Source organism: Phoenix dactylifera, unplaced genomic scaffold (genome assembly GCF_009389715.1).
Source record: "Phoenix dactylifera cultivar Barhee BC4 unplaced genomic scaffold, palm_55x_up_171113_PBpolish2nd_filt_p 000669F, whole genome shotgun sequence".
Classification (NCBI taxonomy): domain Eukaryota; kingdom Viridiplantae; phylum Streptophyta; class Magnoliopsida; order Arecales; family Arecaceae; genus Phoenix; species Phoenix dactylifera.
In genome coordinates, this window is record NW_024068056.1 from 109,016 (window position 1) to 134,398 (window position 25,383).

The window sequence follows — 25,383 nt, forward strand, 5'->3', positions numbered from 1 at the left end:
CCCCTAGTGAACCAGGCCCAAGTTGGCCCAGTTCGGCCCACGATGGGCCTTCATCTTCCCCAAACTCCCCATGGACAGGGGAGTTGGATAGCAAGAGAAGGAAGAGGGGAGAGGGGAAAGGGCCGGCCTAGGTGGCTGGGGGCCGTCGCCCGATCGACGGCCAGCCGATCACGGTGGCGGCCGGCGGCCGCTGCGGCTCCCGGCGTGAAGAAGCAACCGAGAATGGTCTCGGTTCATGGGGCCAAAACCAAGGGAGGAAGGCATGCATCGGCTAAGATCGGAGAGCACTAAGGGAAGAGGGCTTACCGGCAGTCGACGGGAGTGGCGGATCTCGGCCGGGGGAGGCTCGGTCCAGTGTCAGGCGGCGGCGGCGACGCTTGAACCCAAGGAGATGGGTCTCAGAATAGGGGGTGGCCGCGAGGAGGATCCGGGCGGCGCTCGGTCGGGAGGGTACACCGGTCGGAGAAGAGGAGGAGGGAAGGAAGAAGAGGAGGAGGAGGAGGAGCTCGGGATGCCCTAGGGGAAGGAGTAGATGGGGCTTTATAGCCCCATCGTAACGGTTCTCCGCCGCGAAGATCGCGGCGGTCAAGCGAGATCCACGGCCGATTCACGGCCGTGAATCGGCCGTGGATGGACTAGGAGGGGCGCCGCGGGAATCTCGCGGCGCCCTTGCCTTGTTTGCCCCTCCGGAGGAGCCGGAGAGGATTGGCCACGCGATCCTCTGTTCCGGCTCCTTCCCCAAATGAATCGGGGCTGAAGTCGGCGAGGGCTGCCGACTTCAGCCCCGTGTCTCACATAAGGCTTGGTCCAAATATGGCGGCCGACGAAGGGGAGCACGGGAGAAGAGACCGAAACAGGGCTCCCCTATTTCGGACAATTTCTCTGGCCATTTGCTAGTTTAAACCCCAAGTAATAGGGTGGCTAGACCAGAAAAAAAAAGGAGAAGAAAATGCATGGCATGTACTTAGGTCTGGCGAGGTGATCCGACGTCTTCTCCGGCGAAAACCCAAGGAGAAGACTCAGAGAAGCAACTCGAAATCAGCGGCAATTCCCGACAATTCATGTTGTGAAAATCTAAGGAGGAGAAGGAGACTTATATAGGCGCAATCCTAGAGTTCGAATCGAACTTGGATCACCCCATGGAAGTCCCCGACTCAGCCGGATTCAGGGGAGGAAGAAGACTCCCAGCCAGTGTCTTCTTTCCCGTTTTTCCCCACATGCCGAGCACGAGTCCACTTCGGGCCTGGCCAATTCGGGCCGGCCCACATGCCCACAAGTGGGGCTAGTCCGGGTCGGGTTAGGACTGGCCCCTCCGGGCCGGCCCATGGGCCCTTTTTTTTTTGGTGGGTGGGGGTGGGGAGGGGAGTATTACAGGATCATGGCAATAAGGGGGCTAAAACAAGGAGATCCAATCTCTCCCATGCTTTGCATCATGGCCACGAATGTACTGGAAAAGCTTAAACTAGCAGCAGCAAGTAATCTAATTATTAATGCACACATCCCTGGGTGCATCACACCGGCTTCTACACTCTCCATCACAGCATACTCACCGGAACAGCATACCAATACGTTTCATGTCTGAAACGCCCACATGTCTCTAAACAAACATAACGGAGTTCTGGTATTGTAACAACTCTCAAACAGATTCCGTTACAGGCTGTTAGTAAAACAGCTCGGCTCTATTACTCCTGTAAGAAGCCTATATAAATGTAAGGAGATGATCAGACTGTGAGAGGAGAATAAAAATTACCATCAGATCTTTTCCTTCTACTTCTATCTTCTTCAGAACTTCTACATGGTATCAGAGCGGAAGATCCATCTCTATCTCTCAAACCTCTTTTCCTGATGGGAGCCTCATAATTGCCAATGTCAGCCCAGTCAATTAATCTGGAAGTCAGATTACCCATGATTTCACCAGGATCTGTTAATGCTGAGGCATTGCTGAAGGTACTCATACTCGGGATGATCAAGTAATCCCACCCAAGCTGAAGTTTCTTCTCAATCAAATTCGATCCCTGGTACCAACTCCTCTTGCATCAGATAACTTTCTCACATGGAGATCTCAAGTCACAAGAATCTTTAAAGCAGCTGGTTTTTTCGGTTTTCTTGATGGTTCCTCCACACAAACTCCAAATTCTTCAACATATGACACATGGATTCTCACAGATCAATTTCTTGCCACTGCACTGAACTCCATTATTTCCCCTTCTATTCTTCCATATGTCATCAATCTGGATAATTGTTATCAAATCTGGGCTGTGCTCGACTGCAGATTGAATTCTGCCACACGTTCCCATATCATCCAACTCAAAAATGAGCTCCACAACGTCAGGAAATTAGATCTCTCAATGTCTCAATACTTAAATGACATCCGAACTAAGGTTGATGCACTGACTGCTGCCGGATCGAAGATAGATCCAGAAGACATCATTCTTCATGTTCTCAATGGGCTTCCGCCATCTTATGATTCGTTTGCAACTGCAATCCGGACACGTCCCTCTCAAATCACTCTAGATGAACTGTATGCCCTCCTCTGCAGTGAAGAAATCATTCTAAGCAATAAGGAGAAACATGAGACAATATCTGCACCCACCCTTGCTCTCTCTGCAATTCATGGAAGAGGCCGCAGTGGTCGATTTCCCACTATGCTCAGAGGAGGAGGTCGCGCCAGACTACCTCAAAGATCTGGGTCATGGATGAACCAAGGACGCATCAGAGAAGGCAAGTCCTCCATTGAATGCCAAATATGCGGTAAGCGGGGTCACTCCGCGTTTCACTGCTGGTATCGAATGGATATCAATTACCCCAGTAAGAATTCACAGCCAACTGGACATCAGGCCTTCTTCATAACACCTTCTTCTACTTCATCCTCAGGAGAATGGATTATGGACAGTGGTGCAACAGCTCATTTAACACCAGACCTATCCAACCTACATCAACCGGCACAATTTTCTGGTACTGAGCAGGTCACTGTGGGCAATGGTGCCTCAACTCCCATCCGCCATTCTGGTACTGGTATTCTCCCTACTCCAACTCACACATTTCATCTCTCTCAAATTCTTCATGTGCCACACATTTCTCATAATTTGCTATCCATTCACAAGTTAGCATTTGATAACAATTGTGTTCTTATCTTTGACTCCACTGGCTGTACCATCAAGGACAAGAAACACCAATCGGATTCTCTTTCAGGGCCGCTGCACTGAAGGTTTATATAAAATTCCATTCACCTTCGAACAATGTCATACACCACCAACATCTTCGTCCACAGCATTTCTCTCAACACTTCCCTCCTCTATCTCATGGCACAGTCGTCTCGGTCATCCGGCGGTATCAATTATCTCCCAAATTGCCAAACGCACTCCACTTCGAGGATTTATCAAGTCTACTGCTGCTTGTTCATCTTGCTGCATGGCGAAAAGTCACAAACTACCATTTCAATATGCTGGCATCTCCTCAACTCGACCTCTAGAGTTAATACACTCGGATGTCTGGGGTCCTACCTCCCCATCCTCTAGCATTGGTTTTCGTTACTATGTACTGTTTGTAGATGATTTCTCCCGCTTCAGCTGGGTCTATCCTTTGGTGTCTAAATCAGATGTATTTTCTTGCTTTGTACACTTTAAGTCTTTTGTTGAAAATCAATTTACTACCTCCATCAAAGTTCTCAGATCTGATGGTGGAGGTGAATTCTTCAACAAACAATTTCAGCAGCTCCTTATCTCCTCTGGCATCATCCACCAGATGTCATCACCCTACACCCCTGAACAGAACGGGGTTGCTGAAAGGAAACATCGCCATATACTGGAGATGGTCAGAAGCCTCCTCCTTCATTCCTCCGTTCCCACCAAATTTTGGGTAGATGCACTGCTAACTGCCGTTTTTCTGATCAATCGCCTACCAACCCCCTTACTCAAGCATAAATCTCCCTATGAGCTGTTATTTCATAAACTACCTGATTACAACTTTCTTAGACCATTCGGCTGCCAATGCTTTCCCTGGCTTCGGCCACACACAAGCAACAAACTCTCTCCACGATCCACGCCCTGTATTTTCTTCGGTTACTCCCCTCAACACAAAGCATACAGATGCTACAATTCAAAAACTGGCAAAATAATCATCTCTCGTCATGTTACATTTCATGAGACTCTTTTTCCATTTTCTCACACAGTGCATTCATCTCCTCTCCCATCTGTCGCATTACCTCCTCCCCTTCTAGTTCCTGCTTCAATTCTTTCCTCCAACCTTTCCTCAGCAACATCCCACACCATCAAACCAGCAACAGACTCTACACCACATACTTCCTCCAGCTCTCCTCCGCTGCCCACTCCTCCTATCTCTTCGCCACCATCACCTGCCAGACCTTCACCTGCGCCAACTTTGCCTGCTCTTCCGCAACGACGTCACCATATGATAACCCGACTCCAAACTGGTTCCTTAAAGCCCAAACGGATCACTTCCCTGCTCAGTTCAGTCACCAATACAGAACCTACATGCTTTAGTTCTGCAAACACAGATTCCCACTGGAGGGCTGCCATGTCACAAGAGTTCAATGCATTGATTGAGCAAGATACATGGGAACTAGTACCCAGAACCCCGGATCAACTTATTCTTGGATGCAAATGGACATATCGCCTCAAATACAACTCTGATGGCTCTATCGCAAGACATAAAGCACGACTAGTAGCTCAAGGGTTCAAACAACAATATGGTATTGATTACCTTGAAACCTTCAGTCCGGTGGCAAAATTTCCAACCATTAGAGTTCTAATCGTTTTGGCATTAACACACAATTGGTCAATACAGCAACTTGATGTGTCTAATGCATTTCTGCATGGCAAATTGGAAGAAAATGTCTATATGGAGCAACCTAGGGGATTTGTAGATTCCCTACGCAGTGATCATGTATGCAAACTCAAGAAGGCGATCTACGGGCTGAAACAAGCCCCTCGGCAGTGGTTTGCAACCTTTACCTCCTTTCTCCTCCAACTGGGTTTTCAGTTTAGTACCGCTGACCCCTCGCTCCTAATTTCCCATCAACAAGAAGATGCCATCTATGTTCTAGTATATGTGGATGACATCCTCATCACAGGGACTGATACTGCTGCTATTCACAAGCTTATCTTACAGCTCCAAAGTCGGTTTAAACTCAAAGACCTTGGCACTCTTTCCTACTTCTTAGGAATTCAAGCCAATTACTCACAGTCTGGAGTAGCTCTCAACCAGACTAAATATGCTCACAATCTCCTGCAAAGGGCTGGCATGTCAGATTGCAAACCGGTGCTTTCACCACTGCCCACCAAATCACAACTCACCAAAGAGTCTGAAGCCTTTTCAGATCCAGAGTAATTCAGAAGCCTAGCAGGATCACTTCAATACCTTACAATCACCAGACCAGACATATCATTTGCAGTAAATTTCATCTGCCAATTCATGCATCGTCCCCTCCAAGTTCACTTCCACATGCTGAAAAGGATTCTCCGATATGTCAAGGGCACACTGGATTACTCTCTACACTACGAACCAAGCTCCCTAGTCCTCTCTGCTTTCTCCGACTCAGATTGGGCAGGAGACACCTCAGATCGTCGATCCACCACTGGATTCTGCATCTTTCTTGGTTCAAATCTCATTTCATGGCATGCTAAGAAATAACCCACAGTGGCCAAATCATCTACTGAAGCTGAATATCGAGCCCTTGCTACCACAGCAACTGAGATAATATGGCTTCGTCGCCTGTTACATGATTTCAGGATCTCTGTTCCCACACCGACTGCTCTCAGCTGTGATAATATCTCAGCTCTCACCCTGGCAACGAACCCAGTCTTCCATGCTCGCACCAAACATATCGAGGTTGACTATCACTTCGTGCGAGAGAAGGTTCAGACCAAAGAAATTTGTCTTGCTCATATCTCCACTCAGGATCAACCTGCAGACATCTTTACAAAAGCCCTTCCCATCACCAGGCACTCTCTATTACGTTCCAAGCTCAGAGTCCTTTCCGCACTCTCAGCTTGAGGGGGGGGGGGTATTAATGCACACATCCCTGGGTGCATCACACCGGCTTCTACACTCTCCATCACAGCATACTCACCGGAACAGCATACCAATACGTTTCATGTCTGAAACGCCCACATGTCTCTAAACAAACATAACGGAGTTCTGGTATTGTAACAACTCTCAAACAGATTCCGTTACAGGCTGTTAGTAAAACAGCTCGGCTCTATTACTCCTGTAAGAAGCCTATATAAATGTAAGGAGATGATCAGACTGTGAGAGGAGAATAAAAATTACCATCAGATCTTTTCCTTCTACTTCTATCTTCTTCAGAACTTCTACACTAATTGCTGGCATTGGATCATATAGGTAACCATTGCAAACATACACGGTCGACAGTTCGCAGATGATACACTCATATTTTACCATGCAAACAGAAGCCATGCTGCAAATCTGAAGTTCCTAATCTGTGCCTTCGAACTACTATCATGTCTAAAGATAAGTTAAACAATCATTGATGATTGACACAAGAATTGATAGCCAATCAAGCAGCTGGTTTGCCAGGTTATGGGGTTATTCTGTGGCTGAACTCCCAATCAAAGTATCTCACCTTTCCCCTTCACCACAGGTACTTCAAACAAGCGGAATGGGGATTCTTGATAGAAAGGATAGACAAGAAGTTAGCAGCGTGGAAGGGGAAGATTCTAACAATCGGAGGTAGAGTTGCTCTGGTAAATGCTGTCCTTAGTGCCATACCCACATACTAGATGTCCTCATTAGTTTTTCCAGCCAAGGTCACTAAAAAATTGATAGGAGGAGAAGGAACCTTCTGTGGCAAGGAAACAAGCCGTGCAAAGGTGGGACCTGCTTAGTTAGTTGGCAACAAGTATGTCGGCCCAAGGACTTCGGAGGACATGAGGTTGAAAACCTGAGAAATGAAAACAAATACCTCCTGTACAAAAGATGATGGAGGTATTTTCATGTCGAGTGGATCATGGAAGGACATTGTTCAAAGAATTCATTTTACTAAGATAACTCCAAGCCAACCTATGATATCCTGGCTCGAATACGGCCAAGGCCCAAACCATATGAGGGCACGCTTGTAAAGCATGCCCGGTTTTTCCCATGCAAGTGTCTTCTTCCTTCGCACGCCACGCCTCCGCCCTCCACCGCCTTTCCCCTTCTCCTTCTCATCTCTCTCCTAGTGCCCTCTCGTTGTCTTGTTCTCCCATCACGACCGTCCACCAGCCCGCCCTCTCCTTGCTCCTCCCATGTTCTTCTTCTTCTTCTTCTTCTTCTTTGTATGACTAGATGATGATGGGTGACTCGAAAGCGTTTTTCTTCTCCTCCTCCTTCTCTTTCCTATTTCACTTGAGAAACACTTGTTTTTCTGCTTTGGTGTTAGTTGTATTGCTAGCTGTATATGTACTATATTACTAGTTGCATATAAGCTGTATATATAAGCTGTATATGAGTTATGTGTAGCCATCTCCGACTATAAAAAATGGGCTATGGCACTGTTTGAAATAGTGAAAAAAATCGTATCCTTCTCTCTCTACGTTTCTCTCTATTCTCTCTCTACGCTCGCATGGTATCAGAGTCCCACCTGGTATGGGAGCTCCTCTAGCCTAACGAGACGAGACCCCTCCTCGCTGCCAATAGTCTCCGAAGTCCCGGAGCCGCCCTCGTCCTGCTTCCCCCACCTCCACCTCTCATCTCTTCCGGCAACGACCGTCCATTGCTGACGACAAGATACTCCCCTGCCGCCTCTCCTATCAGCTCTTCCGGCTTCCGTTCCTTAGGATATTGCAGGCTCACCTGACAAACACCTCCGCCGGCTTCGTCGACCTCTTCTTTCGGTCCCTTGTTTCTATTTGAGACAGAGAACGGGGGACAAAGCTGCTGTTCTCCCAATCTCTTTCGATGAGCCCTAATGCTCCTTGCCACCACGTGCTCTTTCTCGTGCTCTTCTGGTACATGCGGATCTCTCGCAGCGCCACTGTCCCTGGCCAGAACCTGTGTGGCTTCTTCACTCCACCAGGTGTGGGGGCAGATTTGCGAGCAGCCTTGGTGGCAAGCTACTTCCTAGGAGCCTTCCCACCAGTAGACTTGCGAGCAGTTTGCTTGGTGCGAGCCATCTCTCTCGCCCTCTCCCTCTCGAAAAAGCTTCAAACCCAAAAGCTCCAATCCCGTGCTCTTTTACCCTCGCATACCTCCAAGTCCTCTCTCTCTCCGGCAATCACATCTCCGGCGAGATCCCCGCAGAGCTCTCCAACTATTCCAAAGATCCCGAGCTCGCCGTAGGTCCCGAGCTTTTTCTCCAGCTCCGGTCCAACAAATTGTCCGGCCCCATTCCGGCGGTCTCTCTTGCCGAGAACTCATTTTTCGGCGAAGTCCCCGAGGGTTTGAGCAGCCTGTGGAGCTTGCAGCATCTCAACCTCACGGCCAACTCCTTCTCCGGCCCGATCCCGGCGACCTATGGCTACCTCAATTTGACTAGGCTCTTCTTCTGGTTTCAGCAGCCTGTGGAGCTTGCAGCATCGCACGTCTCCGTCCCGCTGCCTCGTTCGTGTCGCCTCTCTCTCGATCTCCTCGATGATCTCCTCCAATGCAGGGGTGAGTGCCCAGCAGGTCCACGGTGGAGGGATCTAGGGAGGAGGGCTTGCAGGGGCCCGCACCGACGAGCTTCAACCGAGCATCCGATGGCTGATTCTTCTTCTCCTTCCCACCCCTTCTCTCTCTCCAGTATGTAGTAGACGTGACCACTGAGACCACTACCAAGCTTAGCCCCTCCTCGAGACCATCAATTCCCAGGCTGTTCCCACGCACTTCTCATACAGGTGACGTGACATCCCATCCATTTCTGACAAAAGAAAATCCAGTGAGACTAGGTATCCAAGGAATACTGAGGATTTTTTTTTTTCAAAAAGAAAAGTTTTGCTTGAAACTTTAATTATGACATTGTCAAATAATGTTATACTTAAAGTTGTTGTAAATGAGATTAAGGTTCCATTAGATATTTATTTTTCTCATTGAGTGCAAGTTAAACAGACTTCTATAGGGTCCGATGTTGATTTTGAAGGACGGCAGGAAGAGTGGAATAGTGTATACTGTAAGATTTTATCTTGGTTTATTAATATATCTGTTGCCTCTATTTAGACTATTCTTCCAAAATTTCAAAATCCCAAACTTGCATAGGAATTTTTTGTAAATCATTATAATTGTTCAAGTGACTTTACTTTTCAGTTTCAATTAGAGTTTAGGATTCATCAGTTGCGTCTGACATCTGGTCAATCTATTCTTGACTTTTATTCACAGATTAGTAGTCTTTGGAATCAGCTTTCCCATGTTGATCTTAATTTTATAAGTTAGGACTCTGCCAAAAAAATTCAGGAATATAGTGATCATCAGCGATTTATTCAGTTTATGATGGGCATTTGGGATGAATTTGAGAACATTAAGGCTTCTTTACTTTATTTATCTCCTCGACCGACTGTTGAGGTAGCCCTTACTGAGCTTATCTCTAAGAAGACTCGTCAGGCTACTCGTTTAAGTGTCTCTACTGATATGGTTATGGCCACATCAGTTGGTATTTTACCCACACTCTTTATTCCCTCTGCTTCTGTTTCAGTGGTTGCAGGAAAAAACAGGCTGAGGAGAAAGTAGCTCAAAAAGCTCATGCGGCCTTGTTACACCGAATTGCGGCTGTTGCTTCTACTGGTTCGTCAGTTTCTGCATCTTCTTCTATGCCCACTTCATCCATTACTACCGTTGATCTTGAAACAATAGTTCGTCAGGTTCTATCTCGCACTGCCCTCTCTACTATCTTAGGTAAATCTTCTTTCTTGTTTATGGACTCCGCTTGTTATAATCACATGACTTCTGATCCCACCTTAGTTCTCTAGAGAGCAAACTTAAATCATGTTTCCATTATTTACACTGCTAACCGCTCTTATATGGTCGTTAGCCACGTAGGTTTTGTCTCTACTTTTATCCTTTCCTTACCTAATACATACCTTGTTCTAAAATTATCTTTTAATAAGAGTGTTTCTTTGTCTACTGTACCTTTTGATTTGATACACTTTGATATTTGAGGATCTACTCCTGTTACAATTAAAGGAGGATCACAATATTTTGTAGTATTTATTGATGATTACTTACGATATACATGGCTCTATCTTTTACGTGATCGCTCTGAGTTGTTTGACAATTTTTTGTTATTTTCAGTAGATGGTCAAAACTCAGTTTGGTCGGCCAATAAAATTTTTTTATAGTGACAACGCCATGGAATATACCTATACCTCATTCATTGAAGCACTTAAACAAGATAGAACAACATCCCATCGTTATTGCCCTTACACCTCTCAGCAAAATGGTTGTGACAAACAAAAGCATCGGCACATCTTGGACACTATCAGATCCCTCCTTTCTACTGCCTTGCTTGAATCCTTCTGAGGAGAGGCTACTCTTACAACAATTTATACCATCAATCATGTATCTTCTTCCATGATCTCAAATAAATCACCATATGAAGTTCTTTATAAGAAAGTCCCAGATTATTCTTTTCTAAAATTTTTTGGTTATGTCTGTTTTGTGCTGCTTCAATTACATAAGCATACTAAACTTAAACCACGCTCACGTCTCTACTATTTTGTTGGTTATAGTATCAAACATAAAGGTTATCGTTGTTATAATTCTATAGCCAAGCGACTTCGTATATTGCAACATGTTCAATTTTAGAAATACAAAATGTTTACTAGCATCTTTTCGCTCTTCACAAGTGCTCCTCAGTATTTTTCTATCTTCAATAACCACACTGTTGATCTCTTCCAAGGCTCCTTTTTTGTTGCAGGTGATGGGAGCTCATCAGGTAATCTCTCAACATCAGACTCCCCTAGGTCTGGATCGTCCATTGATCCGATCATCACAACCGGATCATCCAAGCCTATCCTTCGTACTGTCCTTCGCCGCTCTAGTAGGGTAAGATCCAACCCATCTCATCTTAGTGATTACCACTGTTTTTATACTCTTGCTACCCTCTATGAGCCTCACAATTATCACGAGGCCAGTTTCAATCTTCTTTGGCAAAAGGCCATGTTTGATGAATTTTAAGCCCTTCATGATACTCATACATGAGATCTGACTGACTTTTCTCCTGAAAAGACCGTAGTAGGATGCAAGTAGATGTATAAGATCAAGACTTATGCTGACGATTCAATGCAACACTGTAAGGCTCGTCTTGTGGCTCGAGAATTCACACAAAAGTATGGTATTGACTATGAGGAGATCTTCGCTTCAGTAGCATGTTTGACCACTTTTCGTTCTTTACTTACAGTTGCAGTCATTAAGCGATAAAAGATGTATCAGACGGATGTTAAGAACACTTTATTCAATGGTGGTTTAGCTGAGAAAGTGTATCTATAGCCTCCTTCAGGTTTTGTTCATCCGCCTGGGAAGGTCTGCCATCTTCGTAAGATGCTCTATGGCCTTAAGCAGTCTTCTTGAGCTTGGTTTTTCAAGTTTAGCTCGATCTTGACTCAGCAGGATTTCACTCCTAGTGCATATTGTTATGCACGATTTTTTTGCCGATCTAAGGCTGGTGTTGTTCTTCTCTTGCTATATATGGATGATATGGTTATTACTGGAATGGCGTCTCAAGGATTTATGTACTTCAGCAGTTTCTTGGATAACAGTTTGAGATGAAGAATTGAGGATCCCTCAACTACTTTCTTAATTTTGAGGTGACATCCTGTTCAGATGGCTACTATCTTTTTCAAGCTAAATATGCTTCCGAGTTGTTGTCTCGTGCTAGATTGATGATAGTAAGACTGAGGATAGACCTTTGGAAATGAATGTTAAGCTTCTTTCCACTGATGGTGAACCATTGATAGATGCGACTTTGTATCAGCAGTTGTTTGGTAGTCTCATCTATCTAATTGTTATACATTCTGATTTCTCATGTAGTCACACTAGTTAGTTAGTTTATGCATGCACCATGCTTTATATACTAAGCAACAATCCTATGTATCCTCCAATACATTAAGGGTACATTGTTCTATACGGCCTTTATTTTTCAGCCCACTCTACTTTGGATATTCAAGCCTATTCCGATGCTGATTGAGCTAGAGACCCTACAGATTGTCGCTTTATCACTGGCTATTATTTCTTGCTTGGTTCTTCTCTTATCTCTTGGAAGAGCAAGAAGGAAACGGTTCTCTCGCTCCAATATAGAGGCTGAGTATCGTGCACTGGCAAATACTATCTCTGAGTTCTTATGGCTTCGATGGCTACTGCATGACATGGGTGTTCCTTTAACTAGTAGTTTTTCTCTTCATTGTGATAATATGAGTACCATGTAGATTGTCATTTCATTCAGCATTATATCAAGCAAGGCACTCTTCAATTGATACATGTTGCTTCTGCGGATCAACTTGCTAATATTTTTATGAAGGCCCATCCACCGGAGCGTAATCATGATTTGGTTAACAAACTCAAGTTGGCATCTTCGCTACCATCTTGAGTTTGAGGGAGGATGTTAGTTGTATATAAGATATATATGAGCTATGTTGCTACCTGTATATGAGCTTTATATAAGTTGTACATAGCTACCTTCAACTATAAAAGGTGGAATATGGCACTGTTTGAAATAGTGAATAAAGATTGTATCCTTCTCTCTCTACATTTCTCTCTCCTCTCTCTCTACGCTCACATTCAGGATGGCAGATGGATGTTGCCGCTTCGCCCGCCGGAACTACAACCATCGCTTACGTCCTCTTCCTCTTCTTTTTCAACTTCTATTTCTTTTCTTTCGCACGACCCTGCTATGGACGGCAAGAGCGTCCCTATCATGACGCCCTTCACACATAACCCATCTCACTTTGCCGTTCCTGGACCCATCCTACGACGCCGTTCCTCATTCCATGGCCGAGAATTTTCACTTCTCGGCCATCACCTAGGCCTACAACCGATACATCCCCTCTCTTCTTCATCTTCTTATTTTCCTTCTTACTTGCACTTAGGAATAATGGCACCAGGCTGTCTCAATGCCATGCCAAGGCCCTAACCGGCCTCCTTTTCCCCATATTGCTCTCGCATGCGCCCCTTCCTTGGGCGCTTGTGGAACCCGAAGTTGAGTCCAGCCAACTACAGCCACACCATATCAGTCCGGATTAAAGTCTCAATGCGCACGAGATCAGGAAATTATAAATATTTTAAGGGTTAAATATGGGCTCCGATGACTGATTGATGGACCTCACAACCCCTGATCTTAGAGGATTTTGCGTTGAGGAGCCTTGGACCGCGTAGACTTAAAATGTTTCAGATTTTGTCACTTTCCAAACTCATCATCTAGGTTAGCCATCCAGCCATATAAACTCTAAAATGATGCTCCAAAGATCATGCAAGACTTAAAATGAATAATTTTTAAATAATTTTAGAAATTTAAATCAACAATTAGTAGTTAATAAATCCAACTAAAATAAAACCATTATGGTCAAATAACCAACCTGTTCAGTTACAAAATTTTCATATATTTACTAATATTAGAAAATAAACTAACTAATAATTTTGAAGCTCGAACTCCATACCCAGTCCATCTGAAACTATGTATTCTATGACTGAAAAGAAATGCAAGAGATAGACATGAGTTTTCCGATGAAAGGCTGTCAAATAATTTTATATAAACTCCATGCCATAAAATACCATAATCATAAAATGAACATAACAAATACACCTCTTTTAATGTAATAAATCATATCAAATAATTATCTCAATTTAGCTTATATCGATTTTGATAATATATAGGTTTTTAGTTCTAGACAAACACAACTATGTTTTCGGTCTATGGTGGAGCATCAATAGTACCATGATTTTGGTCCGTGGTGGGGCATCAATAATACCATATTTCTGGCATGTGGTGAGGTATTAACAAGTACCACACTTTTTGGCCCATAGAGAGACATAAATAACTTGGCTAGTCCAAAGTATCAAAGCCCATCATTTAGATATACAATTCACTTACATGCTTGTTATGTGAATACAACTCAAGATCATTCTGTTTAACAGAATTTTGTGCATGCAAGTATCAAAGTCCATACAAGTCAGGATTAGTAATATATGATATACTCATTCCTAAATATTCATATATACATAAAAAATAAGTATATAATAAGCATTATCAAATACCATACAAAGTAAAATCACCGATGCATAAAATAGTTTATATATAGGTGATTAATATCCAAAATTATTAATTCCACTTGTGATAAATTCAGCTTAGTACCACTACAGAAAAAACTCACTTTTTTCGGCACTTTTTATAACCTTTAGCGATGCTTATAAGTGTCGGCTAAAGTTCCGGTGATGCTAATCAAAGCGTCGCAGAAGTGTCGGCAATACCAGAGTGGCAAAACTTTTTGCCCACGCTATATGAAAGCGTCGACAAAAATAGAAATTTGCCGATGCTTTATAAGCACCGGGGAATACCAAATGGATATTAACCTCATAGTTTTCCTCATGGTTTTCGCCGATGCTACATGAAAGCGTCGGCATAACCCTAACTTTCACTGACGCTTTAAAGCGTCGGCGTAGGCGTGCCGGGTGTGGGAGACCTAACGGATCTGATCCCAATCTTACAGAAGATGAACCACCTCTTAAACAGCACCTGGAGACTTCTCTTGGCTGCTAGAGGCGTGGATCACTGGTTCTTTGATGGTGGAGGAGAACAAGAGCCGGGTGGAAATAGACTCTTCTTCCTTATGGCCTAGGGTTCTTAGGGACGGCGGCTTACGTGCATGAGAGGAAGAGAAAAGAAGAGAATTGGGTTTCAGGAAGAAAGGAGTATCATATGATTTCATTCCATCCATACACAAAAGACGTGAGTGTATATATACATGGTTAATCATGACCCAAATCAAAAAACTCCCCTAGGCTAAACCACGTGAGAAAGCACTCAACCCAAGCCGATGTACACCCATTGACTTGCATGCTCTCTCTCTGTTTGAGCCTCAACCTAGCCCAATAATAGTTAGCCACCTCAAGACCCAAGTACTTGAGTCTCAAGCAGGTAGAAGACCAAATCCCGTCTCTACCTAAATCTAAAACAGACCAGGGGTCGACTCTTTAACAGCATGAATCGTGTTAGAAGTATGCCCTAGAAGCCAACGTGGCTGACGCATATTTGTAATTTGTGACATAAATTTGTAATTTGATACTTATTAATAAATAAGATTGGGCAATTTATTTTTCATTCATGTTTGTATGTGTCCATGAATCGTCCAAGAACTTAATAGATGATGACACATATTCTCAAGGAGTTGAGAATTTGAGGCATGTGTCATTAGGGATTAATTTCTAAATGCTCCTGATCGATGGATCCATCACGAGGGACGGTGATCGATCCGCTGAGATTAGTGCACAGATCACTTAGTCAGATGGACGAGTCTCGAGTCCATGGTGTAGAGACACTGGAGTGATTATGCGAGTACTTATTAGAGAACAAGGTACTGAGCGTGACCAAAGATAGTAGTCACATGGATGTCTATCCACTCGTCAGTGACTACTTATGCTGTAGTTGTATGATTGGTCCTTTGACCTGCGATACCTCAGCTATTCACTGTGAGGTTGCTATAGTTTGACGAGTATGTGAACTTGGGCCCTAGCCATTCGGATCCTTTTAGTGCGGATTGGCTACAGTAGGTTCATTTTGGAATAGGGTTGCATCTAGATGGGATCTATCGATTTGATAGATTAGGAGTGATCCTATGTGATTTATGAGACTGAGTTCGATAAATTCTTGGCCAGATATTTTGGAAAAGAGTTTTCCATATCTCGAACTAGAAGTCGTATAAATTTAACATATGATGAACGATGGGGTTTGACGAGATATCCATAACCTCCGTCACGTTAGGATCTATGATAGAGGGACTGTATCATATGCTAACTACACCTACAGGTTCAGACATTCCATTCTGCTAGGTTACCACCATATACTGCTGGGTGTCACTAGTGGATTATAAGACTCGAAGACATTTACTTGGTGATCAGTGAACCCTGAGAGTAGAACTGAAATTGTTTCAGTCCACTGAAAGGAGTTTCAGTGATATTGAGATGGAGATCTCAATATGTCTCACTAACAGTCAGAATAGAACCTACGGGGTCACACACATAGAGGATTTAATTAGTCAGACTATCATAATTGTGATTTGGAATCACAATAAAAATCAATCATCAATATGATTGGTGATTGAATTAACCCACTAAGTGTTAGTAAGTTAATGGAAGAAAAATTAAGTGGAATTGATTGCAATTGGATTGCAATTGGGCTGATTTAATGAGCCAAATCAAATTGGGTTTGACCCAAATTGATTTGGATTCATGATTGGGTCAATTTGATTAAACCAAGATTTGTGCGGATTTTAAAGACCACATGTCGTCGTAGGATGAATATGATTTAAGTCATGTTCATACTATGCGGATTTTAAAGTCCACATGGCGTCGTAGGATGCATGCTCCCAAATCAATTAATTCTTCTAATGAGATTAGAAATCCTAATGTGATTAGAAAATTAATCAATTGATTAAGTGGACACATGTCATGCATCTATGAGCACAAGGATTGGACACTTGGCATTAATCTAAGGGTGGGTTATAGTCCCATACTCCTAATAAGATTAGGAGAGGCCCTAAACCCAATCTATAAAAGGATAGCAAGGAAGACATTATGAATCAATTCTCTTCTCTTCCTCTCCACGCCTCCTCTTCTTTCTTCCTCCTTCTCCACGGCAGCAAGGGGTTTTCATCCTCCTCTTCTTCCATGGTAGCAAGGAAAGGAAGAGTCACGTGCAAGGTTCCTCCTTCCTCTTCCTCCATTGCGAGTAAGATCAAAGAAGAAAGGGTTCTTCTTCAAAGAGGTATGTTGCAGATTTCTTCCAATTTATTTGATAGTCATGAGAGGTCTTTGCAAGGAGCTAGCACTCCGGTAAGACCCTATCTCAGATGATTAGATCCTCATGTGGATACCTGTAGAGGCCGGACACATGTGCGGCTTAACCAGAAACCTAGAAAGATCATCAGGCTGCGGTGTTCTACACCTGCAGAATTTTTGAAGATGAGATATTCAAATTATTAACTTCTAATTTTGTTTCAGTTTTATGAATCTTAATCAATCCTCCTCAGATCCTAATCTTTCCTAATGAGTTCAAAGATCTTCTGGATTTGGATGCAAAATTTTTTTTGAATTCTATGATCCGAGGCGTGTTCATACGATGAACGACATCCCGTTCGAATTTCGCTGCGAACGTCGCATCGAACAGGGCGTATTTCAGCAGTGGTTGCAGAGCCAAGGTTTTAGGGAGCATGATTAGGACTTAAGGATTGATTACCATATTTTTAATCTAATTTTTAAAGGAATTATGCTTGCTGGATTTTCTGTGTGCTGAAATTTCAGGTTGCTGAAATTTTCAGCATGCAGATTTTTATTTGCTATAATCTTGCAAATTATTTTAGAATTGCAATTAGATTACAATGTTTTAAATCAAGTAATGTATGATCTGAAATCCAGAGAATAGCATAATAGGTTTAAAGTTTCAGATCTGAAAATATACATAAGATGCATGTGGTAATCATAATGTTCATACTTGTTTAAGGTTATGTTTAAAACAATGTATGCATGAGATGTATGTATTAGTTAAACAAAATTTATTTGCATGAGATGTAAATAAAATCCTTAAACAATAGGACATTTACATAAGATATAAACTGAAACAATTATGTCATTTACATAAGATGTAATCACATAATGTATGAAAGGGTTTCATAATTACATAGGATGTAAACCTGAACCAATGTGACATTTACATAAGATGTAAATTGAATGACATATGGTATGGGATAGATGGTTATATTAGATGTAAATCCCAAGAGACCTAAAACCTTCCTAAATCAATCGAGAGTGAACGATACATTGAGCTAGCCATATTTGATTAATTGATCTAATTGGTGTCTAGGCAAGCTCAAAGGTGGTTACTTAATTAGGACCTTACTCTCTGAGTAAGAGGAGCCTCCCACCTGCTTACCTGGCCAATTGATCGATTACCTCCTATAGAAAGCTCAAAGTTGGAATCACTAAGATCCAATTACCCAATATTAAGTCGATTGGTCTTCCACTGTAGTAGAGTTGCTAAGATCTTTCCGGCGTTGATTAGTCTTGGCTGGATACAGTGGGCTAGTTGCATCGGAAGATTGGACCTCTCTATTAACATGAGATGTTGTGGTGTAAAGATGGAGTTGGGCTCCAAAATAACTGTTAGGTGAGGACCCAATCACAGCTTTATTTTTGCGGGATATACGGTGGGTCTGACTTAACCAAGGAACGGGTTCAATAACTGTTAGGTGAGGTCCTTATGACTTGGAAACTAGATTAGCTCAATATTCTTACGAAACATTGTATAAGAGTTGTACACTCATCGTCTATGTGTCTCCAATAACTGTTAGGTGAGGTGACATGTAGATTGGTGGGACCACAGCACCCCACTCGAAATACTAAGTCGCAGGTTTCCATATCTTTACCAGGAGAGTGTGAGAGATCCGAGAAATAGTGGAAAGATTTGATCCAATTTTGTTTTTAAAAGTTCCTAAAACAAATTAATGTCAAATACAAATTTCTAATTAGAATCTTTACTCTCTGCAGATGTCAATGGCTTCCAACCCGATAGTTCGAATTCTAGATAACAATAGGTTGACCGGACCAAACTATAAAGATTGGCTCCGCATCTTGAAGATTGTCTTGAGTTGAGAAAAGATAGCTTATGTTCTTGACCATGAACTCCCGGTGTTGCCAACCCATGCAACCAATGAGCAGCGTGAGACGCATGCAAAATGGTTGGATGACGACAATAAAGTTAGGTGCTACATTTTGGCATCCATGTCCAATGAATTGCAAAGCTAGCATGAGAGCATAGAGCCTGCTAAGGACATACTTGATCACCTACAAGAGTTGTATGGTGAACAGAGTCGTACAGCGAGGTTTGAAGTATCCAAGCGGCTCTTCAAAGCCAAGATGCGCGATGGACAGTCCGTCCATGAATATGGTTTGATCATGATCAAGGATCTTGAGGAGCTTGAGAAGCTTGGCATGATCATACACAATGATTTGCAAACGGATTTGATCCTACAATCGTTGCCATCTTTATATGGGCAGTTTATTGGTAAATATGTTGGTAACAACTGAAGGAGCCTTGAAAGGTTTAAGGGGCACAGTTCTCACTGCTGAGCTAGCTTCTACTTCCAAGAGAAAGTTTACTAGGAAGAAGAAGAAGCCTGCGAAGAAGCAGAAGATCCAGAAAAAGCCAAAGAAGGAAGTTCCTAAGAAGAAGGCCGAATCCAAAGGAAAATGTTTCCATTGCAATGAAGATGGCCATTGGAAGAGAAACTATCCGATCTACATGGGAAACATAAAGAGCAAGAAGGGTGACATGCCTTCTGAAGGTATGTCTAATATGCTCATTATTGAAACTAATCTAATGGTTTCTTCTATTTCCAGTTGGGTTATAGACTCTGGTTCCAGTGTTCACTTGTGCACTACTATGTAGGGTCTAAAAGAAAGTAGAAGGTTTACGGAAGGTGCGATAACCCTACAGGTTGGCAATGGAGCAAAAGTTGTTGTTGTTGCTGTGGGCATATTCCCTTTATATTTACCGTCAGGATTTAGTTTGATACTTAGAGATTGTTATTTTGTACCTAGTGATAGTAGAAATCTGATTTTTGTATCTTGTCTAGCACAGAAACATTATGAATTTAATTTCAATAAAGACTACGTTTTCATTTATTTGCAAAATAAACTATTTGGATGTGGTTTTATGATTGACGGTCTCTATCACTTACATATGGATATATCTGTGAACGTATCTGAGCATACAGTGAGTACCATAGGATCTAAAAGATCTAGAGATGAGATAAATCAAAAGTATTTGTGGCACCTCAGATTTAGTAATATAGGAGAAGACAGAATTAACAAATTGAAGAAACATGGGCTTTTGAGTTCATTGACTTCTGAGTCATATCTGATTTGTGAATCCTGCCTTCAAAGAAAAATGGCCAAATTACCCTTTGTAGGACACGGGGAGAGATCCGCTGAAATACTTGCCCTAGTACACACTGATGTGTGCGGCCCATTCGATGTGCAGGCTAGGGGTCAATTTTTCTACTTTATTACTTTTACCGATAATTTCTCACGGTATAGTTATGTCTATCTTATGAGACATAAATCTGAAGTATTTGAAACATTCAAAGAATTCAGATTTGAAGTAGAAAAATAGACAGAAAAACTCATTAAGGTTCTTCGATCAGATCGAAGAGGAGAATACCTTAGTGGAGAGTTTCGCGATTATCTCAAACAAAATGGTATAGTTTCACAATGGACACCTCCTGAAACATCTCAACTCAATGGAGTGTCAGAAAGGAAGAATCGGACCCTATTGGATATGGTCATGATGAGCTTCACTAACTTACCCTTATTCTTGTGGGGAGATGCCCTACTTACAACTATCTACATATTGAATAGAGCTCTCTCTAAGTTCGTTCCTACCACACCGTATAAGATATGGCATGGTAAGAAACCAAGTCTTGGTTATCTCAAGATTTGGGAATGTCCGGCCCAAGTCAAACGACAACAGGCACAGACAAGTTAGAGGCTAGGACAATTGGTGCTCGTTTCATTGGATATCCTAAAAAGTCATTAGGATATAATTTTTACATCCCAGAAGACCACAAAGTGTTGTGAGCCGACATGCCATCTTCTTGGAAAAATAATTTATCTTTGATAGAGACAGTGGGAGGAAAATATTGTTAGATGTATGCCCTAGAAGCCAATCTGGCTGACACATTGTTAATTCTAGGACATAATTTTGTACTTGACTATTTATTATTGAATAAATAAAAGACATCTTTTTCATTAATATTATTTATGTGTCTATGAATCGTCCAAGAATTAATAAGATGATGATGTATATTCTTAAGAGTTAAGAATTTGAGCCATGCATCATTGGTGATTAATTTCTGAATGCTCCTGATCAATGGATCATCACGAGGACGGTGATCGATCCGATCAGTGCACACATTGCTTTCTTTATGGATGGACGAGACTCGAGTCCACAGTGTGGCGACACTGAAGTAATAGTGCAGGTGCTTGTTAAGAACAAGGGTACTGAGCATGACCAAGACAAGAAGTCACTTGGATGTCTATCCACTCGTCAGTGACTTGCTTGATGTTGCAGTAGTGTGACTGGTCCTTTGACCTGCAGTGCTTCGGCTACTCACAATAAGGTTATTGTAGTTTAACTGCACGTATACATGGTCTCTGGCTATATGGGTCCATGCAGTGTAGATTGGATGCAGTAGGTTCACTGTAGGAGTAGGGTATGCACCTACAAGGAATCTATCGACCTTGATAGATAAGGAGAGATCTTATTTGATTTATAAGACTGAGTTCGTAAGACCTCGGCCGGGGCAGATTGTACAGTGGAGAAAGAGTTTTCCACTTTCGAACTTAAGTCGAATAAATCTTGACATATGACAGACGATAGGGTTTGACGAGTTGTCCATAACTTCCGTCCTGTAGGGATCCACGATAGTAGGACTGTATCATACGATAACTGCATCTAGAGGTTCATCATTTCATTCTGCTGGATAGCCACTAAATGCTGCTAGGTGTCACTGGTGGATAGTGAGACTCACAGGAAATATCTCGATGATCGATAAATCCTGATGAGTTGAGTTGGAACTGTTCCAACCTATTGAAAAGAGTTTTCAATGATATTGTGATAGAGATCGCAATATATCTCACTACCAGTCAGAATAGAACCTATGGGGTCACACAAACTAGAGGTATTGACCGATCCGATGGTTGAAAAGTGATTATGAATCACAAGTAATCAATTCGATTGATAATCAATAGAAGAAGGAACAATGGAAATTGATTAATTGGACTTAAACATAAATCCTACTTGGAGTAGGATTCCTAGAGTCCTAATTGGATTAGAACTTGGAGTCCTACTTGGAGTAGGACTGGGAGTCCTACTTGGTGTAGGATTCCTACAATCCTAATTAGATTAGGATTTTGAATTCAATTTGGATTTCTACTTAGAATAGGATTCCTAGAAGTCCTAATTGGATTAGGACTACGGATTCAAAGTCGAGTCCTAATTGGATTAGGACTAAAATTAAATAGGTCCTAATTGGATTAGAAATTCTTAAGTCCTAATTAATTATTAATCTAATGAATTATGATGACTCCTAATTTGATTAGGATTGAAGGGTTCAATTGAGTCATGGTTCAATCAAATCCTAATTAGATTAGTATTTGAAGGGAAACAAGTGCACCCAATCCTCTTTAAAAGAGGATTGAACCACCTAGGGTTAGACCCCACGCCCCACTTGATTAGATCAAGTGGGGGCATGCGTGATGAAGGGTTAGGAAGAGGTGTTGGCCGAAATCAAAGAGAAAAGAAGAGGGGCGTGCGCCCCTCCTCTTGGTTCTTAAAAGGAAAATAATGAAGCTCCTAAAAGGTAGGAGCTCCATATGCCTTTATAAGGACCAAAAGGCCAAACCCTAGAGGTAATTCTTCCTCTCCTCTTCCTTGTGCCGTGAGCCTCCCTCTCCCTTTTTTCCTTGGTTCATCCGCAAGCAAGGAGAAGAAAAGAAGAAGGCCTTGGCGGCCTCCTCCTCCTCCTTTCCTCCTTCCAATGCAGGGAAAAGAAAGAAGGCTGCAGGGGCTTTGATCCTTCTCTGATCTTCATCCTTCTTCTTCCTCCTTCCAAGCACAATCAAGGGTTGATTCAAAGGGAGGACATCAGTCATCTAAAGTAGAAGTAGTCTCTGCAAGGGAGCTAGCACCCCGGGGAGACAAGGAAGCTTTGATCGGATCTCTACTTCGTGTGGATACCCGTAGAGGCCGGACGTGTGAACGGCTTCAAGTGAACCTTCATCCTAAACCACGAACTTCAGTTTGCGGTGATCATCTACCCACACAAGGTGAAGATCTTATCTTCATAATTAGTTTGAAAGTTTTTAATTCTAATCTATCTATGAACGGTTTTTGAATAACGTTCATGTGATGAATGTTGATCCCGCTTATGCCTCTTCCGCTGCCATCTGAATTTTTTAAAATTTCTGCGGCATGGGCGGGTTCCCAACAGTGGTATCAGAGCTTAGGCTTCGTAGATTAAGGTTAGAATTAATTATAAACAGGCATGTTAGATCTGAAATTTAAAAGGTTATGTGTGCTAAAATTTTCTGCATGCAGAATTTTTCAGGGTTGCTGATTTTTGCATGCTGATTTTTCTGTGATAAATTGATGATTCTAATTGCATTGTTAATGGGATTACAAAGTTTAGAATCATGTTTAGCATGATCAGCAACCCATGCCATAGGATAATCAATTAGATTTCAGATCTGAAAATTATAATTATTGCATGTGGTGATGATCATTGGATTCAAACCCTTTTGGTATCAATTGTAAAGACCAATGATGTGATCTGCAATGTTATGTAATTTTTCAGATGCTTGCATGCATCTTATTCAGACTTCATGACTGACCCTGATGATAGAAAGTCTACATCAGGATATGTATTCTTATGCAATGGAGGATCGGTAAATTGGAAGAGTTCTAAGCAACCGATTATTGCAGATTCTACCATGGAAGCAGAGTATATTGCTGCATCGGATGCTGCGAAGGAAGCATTCTGGTATAAGAAATTTGTCGAAGAGCTAGGAGTCATGTCATCAGATGCCATAACCCTTTTCTGCGATAACAACGACACCATAGCACTGGCTAAGGAGCCAAGGTCTCACCAAAAGTCCAAGCACATAGAGCGGTGATTTCATCTAAGTCGCGACTACCTCGAAAAAAGTATGTAGAGGTGCAGAGAGTAGACTCCACTGATAATGTGGTGGACCCATTCACTAAGCAGTTAAGTCAGAAGAAATTAGAAGTCCATCTTAAAAAATTGGGACTTAAATACATGTCTGATTGGCTTTAGTGCAAGTGGAAGATTGTTAGAAGTATGCCCTAGAAGCCAATGTGGCTGACACATATTTGTAATCTGGGGCATAAATTTGTAATTTGACACTTATTAATAAATAAGATTGGGCAATTTATTTTTCATTCATATTTGTATGTGTCCATGAATCGTCGAAGAAATTAATAGATGATGACACATATTCTCAAGGAGTTGAGAATTTGAGGCATGTGTCATTAGGGATTAATTTCTAAATGCTCCTGATCGATGGATCCATCACGAGGGACGGTTATCGATCCGCTGAGATTAGTGTATAGATCACTTAGTCAGATGGACGAGTCTCGAGTCCATGATGTAGAGACACTGGAGTGATTATGCGAATACTTGTTAGAGAACAAGGTACTGAGCGTGACCAAAGATAGTAGTCACATGGATGTCTATCCACTCGTCAGTGACTACTTATGCTGCAGTTGTATGACTGGTCTTTTGATCTGTGATGCCTCAGCTATTCACTATGAGGTTGCTGTAGTTTGACGAGCATGTGAACTTGGGCCCTAGCCATTCGGATCCTTGTAGTGCGGATTGGCTACAGTAAGTTCATTTTGGAATAGGGTTGCATCTAGATGGGATCTATCGACCTTGATAGATTAGGAGTGATCCTATGTGATTTATGAGACTGAGTTCGATAAATTCTTAGCCAGGTATTTTCGAAAAAGAGTTTTCCATATCTCGAACTGGAAGTCGTATAAATTTAACATATGATGGACGATGGGGTTTGACGAGATATCCATAATCTCCATCACGTCGGGATCCATAATAGAGGGACTGTATCATACACTAACTGCACCTACGAGCATTAATCAATGATTAAGTGAACACATGTCATGTATCTATGAGCACAAGGATTGGACACTTGACATTAATCCAAGGGTGGGTTATAGTCCCATACTCCTAATAAGATTAGAAGAGGCCCTAAACCCAATATATAAAAGGGTAGCAAGGAAGACATTATGAATCAATTCTCTCCTCTTCCTCTCCACACCTCCTCTTCTTTCTTCCTCCTTCTCCACGACAGCAAGGGGTCTTCATTCTCCTCTTCTTCCATGATAGCAAGGCAAGAAAGATCCACGTCCAAGGTTCCTCCTTCCTCTTCCTCCATTGCGAGTAAAATCAAAGAAGAAAGGGTTTTTCTTCAAAGAGGTATGTTGCAGATTTCTTCCAATCTATTTGATAGTCATGAGAGGTCTTTGCAAGGAGCTAGCACTTCGGTAAAACCCTATCTCAGATGATTAGATCATCGTGTGGATACCTGTAGAGGCCGGACACATGTGCGGCTTAACCAGAAACCTAGAAAGATCATCAGGCAGCGGTGTTC